The sequence below is a fragment of the Sciurus vulgaris genome, assembly GCF_902686455.1.
Source record: "Sciurus vulgaris genome assembly, chromosome: 3".
Lineage (NCBI taxonomy): Eukaryota > Metazoa > Chordata > Mammalia > Rodentia > Sciuridae > Sciurus > Sciurus vulgaris.
In genome coordinates, this window is record NC_136463.1 from 38,806,191 (window position 1) to 38,813,476 (window position 7,286).

A 7,286-nucleotide genomic window follows, 5' to 3' on the forward strand; every position below is an offset into this window, starting at 1 on the left:
AATAGAGAATCATGTCATCAGCAAATAGTGACAGCTTGAGTTCTCTTTTCCATATCGTATCCCTTTAATTTCTTTAGTCTGTCTAATGCTCTGGTAGTATTTCAAGGATGATGTTGAATAGAACCCGAACTTATTTTTTAAAATGGTTATGTTTTCTTTTCCTTCCTCTCTCCCTGCTCCTCCCTAATCTCTCCCCCTCCCATTTACCATTTAACCTTTTTTTTTTTTTTTTTTTTTTTTTTTTTTTTTTTTTGTGGTGATGGGGATTTGAACCCAGGGCCTTGGGCTTGCAAGGCAAGCCCTCTACCAACTGAGCTATATCCCCAGCCCTCCCCCCCCCAAACTCAGGGGAATAGGATTGCCTTTCTTCCCCATCCTACACAGAGTCATATGTCCCTGAGCATACACCCACCATAGAATCTGAAGTTAATCCAGACTTTGGGCATGGCACAGAAATGTTGGAAATGACTATCTCCCAAATACAAGTGAATTCCAACTCCAACAGAGAACATGGGGTATGTCGCCTTTGAGCCACCTCTTTTTAAAAGCCCCCCTGTTCCCTGCTGGTGGCAGAATCACCAGCCTCTGGGACAGGAGTCCCCTGTGTTTCTCCTTTGTAGCAAAGCAATAACTCTTCTTTTTCCTTTTTCTCAAAACTGTGACCTCATTATTGGATTTGTAAGAAAACCACTCCAGGACACGGGAAATCACATAAGGGAGTTTATTAAGCAGAGTGTCTCCCTGCCGGTAGAGAGGAAAAAGAGAGGGAAAGAGAAAGGGCCTGCGTTAGAGAGAGTGAAAAGTGAGGAGGAGAGAGAAAGCAAGTGAGTAGGAGAGAGAAAGCATGAGAAAAGATAGTGGGGTGGCTACCCCTTAAGCAGTTGAATTCTGCTGGGCTAACAGGGGACCAATAATGGAGAAGGATCTTGCAAGTGCCTGATGAACCAATAGCTAGCTAGGATGTTCACAGCTGACAAGTAGTTGAGAGGCGGGGAAATGGTTGCAGCAGAAAGGGCGAGGAGAGCAGCTTTTCAGACTGACAGGCTAGGTGTGTATGCCAAAGGGCGGCGGGAGCGCTTTGTACTACAGGATTGACATTGGAGACAAGGACCAAGCTTTCAGCAGCAAATTTGGCAACCCAGATGGGACCTGAGAGCATCCCCCACTTCAGCTTCTTTGGGCAGGCCTTTCTCTCCAAAGAACCCCACTTCCATGCTGAGGATTCAAGGTGTTGGTGAACTTGTTGACAGCCAACTACAGGAGAATTAGGAGATGGAATGAGTTTACCCCTGGTGGGACCAGAGGAGCTATTCCTGTGAGTAAAGGGAGGGACTGAGGGACCACCCAGCAGCTGTGGAAGATCCTTTTGCTTCAGGGAACTCTTGCCTTCTCTCCCTGACTGGTACAGCTTGCTCCATCATGGTCTATTTGAGAAAAGGAAATTAAACTCAGGAAAGTCACGACAACTTTAGCCATTTGGTAAATCCCCTGAGCCAGCTCAGCTGGGATTGGTTGGCCTAGGATGCTCTCTTGCAGGGGATATCTGGGATCCTTCTCCTATGTGATTTCTCCTTCATCAGGAGGTATCAAGGTTCCCAGCAGCAAAACAGTGCAAGTCTCAACACACCAGCCAAGATCAGACCCAGAATGGGAAAGGACTCTGCAAGATCATGCACATGAATGGGAGGAATTATTGCAGTCATTTTTGCAAACAATCTACCAAAAGAAAGAATAAGCTTAAATATTTGAACTAAGAGCCAATTTCAAATCATCAATGTGGTTTGGGAGAAACATTTGCATTACTTGAATTAGTTCCTACTAACTCAAGTTAGTTGGGGAAAAATTGAAATGTCTTTCTTTGACTTGGTGTTCTACCAAAAAAGATAAACATAGTACCTAGCATACAGGAATTGTCAGAATATATTTGAGGGACCCCATCTATTTACCACCCCAGAGAAGGGTTAATTGTGCTGCACAGCATAGACCTGTGGGTCTCTTTAAAAGGATTGAATTTGAGTCTGTTTTGTTTCTTGAAGGAAAGCCTGGGTCCAGTCCTATGGACATCAGGAGAAACAAAAGGATGGGTTGGTAGGCTCCATTATTTCCCCTAGAAATTAAGAATACTCTTCTCATGCAATAGTCAGGCACTTAAGATCACGCACACGATTATTTCCAGTTGCAGATATTTATGGTTAGGATATGCAGGAAGTCATCCATGGTTCATATGAGAACTGAGCATAGTTCAAGCCATTAACCATGAATAGCTGGTCTCTGGAACTCACAGTCTTAATAACTATACAAGGACGCCGAGTCATGTTGTATCTGTGTTAGCTCACAGTTCAAGTTCTAATACAAGCATCGGAGTGGGGAGTGACCCACTAGAGACAAATGGTTTGCTTACCTCACCTACCCCATTCCAGTTTCCATGGAAGAATCTCCTACCTGTCCCTTTGATCTGTATGCTATAACTAAAGCAAGCAGGGCTCTTTCATTCGAGCTAGACCCTTCTGGACCACTCAACTGGTCACACCCCTGCTCTTAAGATAATTCTGTCTTCTGTCTTATTTCTGATAAATAAATTTCTAGTTTTTATTTCACAGCCAGCCCATCCTGTCCCTCTGACAGGAATCCTTTCCCTCGCCCACCAGGGATGTGGCGGCAAGAATATATGGGAGATGGTGTAGGTCAGGAACTCTCTTCACCAGCCACCCTGGTTCAGCTGGTCCTGATCAGGCCTGTTCCTAACATTTGCCAAGACAAGAATCCAAAAGGAAGTTCCTATGTCAGGTGTGACAATATTTTAAACTTAAAAAGGAGGCTAACCAGGTGCGGTGGCACATGCCTATAATCCCAGTGGCTCAGAAGGCTAAGGCAGGAGGATCACAAGTTCAAAGCCAACCTCAACAATGGCAAGGCACTACGCAACTCAGTGAGACCCTGTCTCTAAAAAAAATACAAAATAGGGCTGGGGATGTGGCTCAGTGGTTGAGTGCCCCTGAGTAAAATCCCTGGTACCAAAAAAAAAAAAAAGAAAAAAAAAAAGAAAAAAAAGAAAGGAAGCTAATGTACAGATTTGAGAGTAAAATGCATTGCTTAATATTGTATCCATGTGCATTCATTTGCCTATTCAGTCCAATTTTGTGAGTTCTACTGCACAGATTGGAACACAAAAAGGAGCACCCCAAGGAATAGCCCTTCGTGATGCAGGAATGTATTGCATACCTGTTATCTGAGAGGGAAGATTTCCGCAGGCTGGTTGACTTCTCTTCCCAAACTGCTAAGCACTTCTGGTGCTCAAGTTCTCCCTGCAACCAAAGGGTATCTGTGGCTAGTGTGGCAGTGACACCCACCACCAGAAACCCTCCCAACATGCAGACTCAGGCAGACTTTATTTGAAGGCCATGGGGCAAGAGAGGTAGAGAAGCAATTTTCTTTGAACAGAGTCCATACCCAAAGTGGATGTTTAGAGTCTGCACCATGCTGCACCAATCCTGGGCACCATGCCTTGAGACGAAGCGGTCTTTGTGCTCCCTGGTGAATTTGGTTTGGGTGTGTTTGTGATGTGAAGGGTGCTCTAAAGCATGGGGCCTAAGACAGAGTCAGAAGAGCAGCCTCAGGTTGTTAACCCACTATGTGGTTTGCAGCAGTCAGGATTACCAAGAAAGACACACGGGCCCCCGGGCAGAAGAGCACTTTCTCACACCCAGAAGACCGGCTTCCATAGTGAGCATTGGTACCCTGTGGCTGACTGGCAGATCCCACTGCCAACAGAGGGCAGATCTACTCTCTTCCCACCAGGAACAAGCATAGGAGTGAGGTTGGCCAGGTGCCATATGACACAGATGCTTATGAACAAAGGAGCACACATTGAGTCTGGAACAGAGAAAGATATTCTCACACAAGGCGATAAGCCCAGCACTAGCTGTGAGCACTTTATAAGAAGGGTGCCAGAACCAAGGCCACCCTTATGTGCCCTACTGTGCAGGACACCAAAGACAGCATGCACATCACTGCCCTTCCCAACAGATGCCAGCTGGCCTGAGAGAGCTGGATCACTCCCTTGCCTTTGTTTGGGATAACAATCTGAGCTCAAGGGAACTTTTTGGCTCATCTGGCAGTTTTCACTTCACAACTGAAAGAATCGTACTGGGTTGCTTGTCACTACTTAATATGAATAAATGCCTGGCAGGAAAAGTTCCCGCTAAGTTAGTTCAGAGACAGCTGGCCTGGCCCTATCCCACTCCACCCCTCACAGGAGACTTTGGCCTTTGCACCATCAGATGAGGTCAAGTGACCAGGATGGCTTCACTCAGAGACTCAAGGAATAGTGCCCTGTCCAGCGTTGGGCCTCCTTCCTCAGCAGGGAGCTGCACACATTGAGTCTGGAACAGAGAAAGATATTCTCATTTTCAGCCATTTTCAGGCTTCATGACCAGTCATGGACTGACCCCCAAGGCATGGACCAATATGAAAGGGACAGCAGGTAAAATTGAAAGTAACAGAAGAAAATTTCCATAGATTAAGATCAGGACTGAGAAAGAAGGTGGGCTACTCCAATGAGGAGACATTTTCTCTCGAATGTGCCTATCCTTTGCCCTCCACACCCATTATGGGTAGCCCAGCTCATTCTAGACATATGTGTTGTGCAAGCATACATGGTGGGCTGTGGTGTCGGGGCCCAGCCCTAGCAGGGGTCGGGGGTCCTCAGTGGATGGGAGGCGTCGGTGCGGTGGAGAAACAGCACACGGAGCAGCAAGTGCTCTGACTGAATCTACCTTTATTTTTCCTGCCAGTCTTTTTATAGATATTTTTCTTCAGTAATGATTAAATCATTTTATGTTTAGTTTAAAATAAGAAAAACTTCAAAAGTACAATCTATGCTTCTTCTCAAAGTACACGTTCTCTCTGTATGACAGTCCAGACCCAAACAACCTTATTTCCCAGCTAAACTAAAACAACCTTGTCTCCCAGCTAAACTGAGGACACCATGATCTGCCAGCCTTTAACCTTCAGAACAAACATGTTACTAGATTTTCTGAGAAACCACCCCCACCATGAACTCCAGTGTTTAACAGTGAGAAGCTTTTACTATTATTAAAGGGCAAAGAAATCCATTTATAGTTAATATTTAATCTATTTTAATTTCATATAATGGCAGTCTTACAATCTTATTCTGATTCTCAAAGAATTAGACTAAACATAGGAAAAGCACAAATTATATTTATGACTAATCTAAATGTTTTTATTGTGTAAAGTATCTCTAGAATCAACTATTGAAACTAAGAAAGCAATAAAGGCTAAACATCGCATCCGAGTTCAGAGGAATGCCTCTTTATCCATCTATTATTATACTAAAGCAATCACAGGCTCCTTTTAACTCAAGCACAGCTACAATTGTTTATTTTCATTTATTTTATCTATGTATTACTGCTAAATTTTTATTGTGTACTATTTTGTGGCCCAATACAGTAAAACCTTCCCAATGTTTTTTCCAATAAGTTTCTAATGATATATTGATTATTAATATTAAAAAGCAACTACACATGGAGACATGCCATGCCTGTGGCCCTCAAGAGGGAGGACAATCAACAGAACTGTGTCAAGTGTTGAGTCCTTTATTCCAATAGACCGTGTCAAGTGTCAGATCCTCTACTCCAACAGAGCTGTGTCAAATGTCGGAGTGCCAGGAAATAGATGCGGCACTGTGGTAAGAGCTGTGTTTACAGGCAGAAGTGGCAGGATATTAGGCGTTTCTGTAAGGGCAGAAGTCATGGGGTATGCTAGGAAACACTAAAACAATTACAGTAAACACCTGGTAGGACTGTTGTGAGATGGTGTCTGCAAAGTGCATAACACAGCTTCTGGAACACGGATAGTGCTCAATAAGCATTAGCTGTTTTTATTATTAGCCCTGTGAGGCCTCCCAGGCTGGAGCCGCCCTGTGGAGTAGTACAGTGCACTCCCCGGATTATGCCAAGCTAAGTAACAAATAGAGCTGATCTGAATCTTAAATGTCACTGAGGTGCTTGGTGGTGAAGGAGAAGTCACAAAAAACTCAGGAGGCATACAAAAACCACCCACAAATGTTACAAATGTTTTCTATATTGAAGAGGTCAGAAATAGTAATATGTTATGAGATCAGACATTTGTTCCTTCACTTTTTTTGTTTTGTTTTACTGAACAAATTTGCATTTGATCCTGTGGCCGACTCCTTGTACACCGCTTCATCCCATCAGCCCCCTCTCTTGCTCCAGCCACCGCTACAGCAACCTCTGTGCATAGGCGTGTCCAGCTTCATGTAGACAATCTGACAACTCACCTTGGCCATGGTATTACCCCTTCTGTTTCTGCATCAGGGATTCTCTGGTGCTGGGATTGAGAGGAAGCTGCTCCATATTCAGGAATGTGTAACCTGGACAAGTACTCATGATGGAACAGGCTCCAAAGCCACCACACACACTCTTTTTTTTTTTTTTTTTATTGTAAACAAATGGGATACATGTTGTTTCTCTGTTTGTACATGGTGTAAAGGCATACCATTTGTGTAATCATAAATTTACATAGAGTAATGTTGTTTGATTCATTCTGTTATTTTTTCCCTTCCCCCCACCCCTCCCACCCCTCTTTACCCTCTATACAGTACTTCCTTCCTCCATACTTTCCCCCCTCCCTAACCCTAACTTTTGAATGGGGTAGTTTTCCTAATTTCTCTTTCTGAAGAATCATCACTTATGTATAAAAATGCGTTGGATTTATGGGCCTTGATCTTGTAACCTGCTACTTTACTGAATTCACTTATGAGTTCTAAGAGTTTTCTGGTGGAATTTCCAGGTTCCTCTAAATATATAATCATGTCATCAGCGAACAGGGATAGTTTGAGTTCTTCTTTTCCAATTCGTATCCCTTTAATTTCTTTGGTTTGTCTAATTGCTCTGGCCAGAGTCTCAAGAACGATGTTGAATAGAAGTGGTGAAAGAGGGCATCCCTGCCTTGTTCCAGTTTTTAGGGGGAATGCTTTCAGTTTTTCACCATTTAGAATGATATTAGCCATGGGCTTAGCATAAATGGCCTTTACAATGTTAAGGGATGTTCCCACTATCCCTATTTTTTCTAGTGTTTTGAGCATGAAGGGGTGCTGTATTTTATCAAATGCTTTTTCTGCATCTATTGAAATAATCATGTGATTCTTGACTTTAAGTCTATTAATATGGTGAATTACGTTTATTGATTTCCTGATGTTGAACCAACCTTGCATCCCTGGGATAAAACCCACTTGATCATGGTGC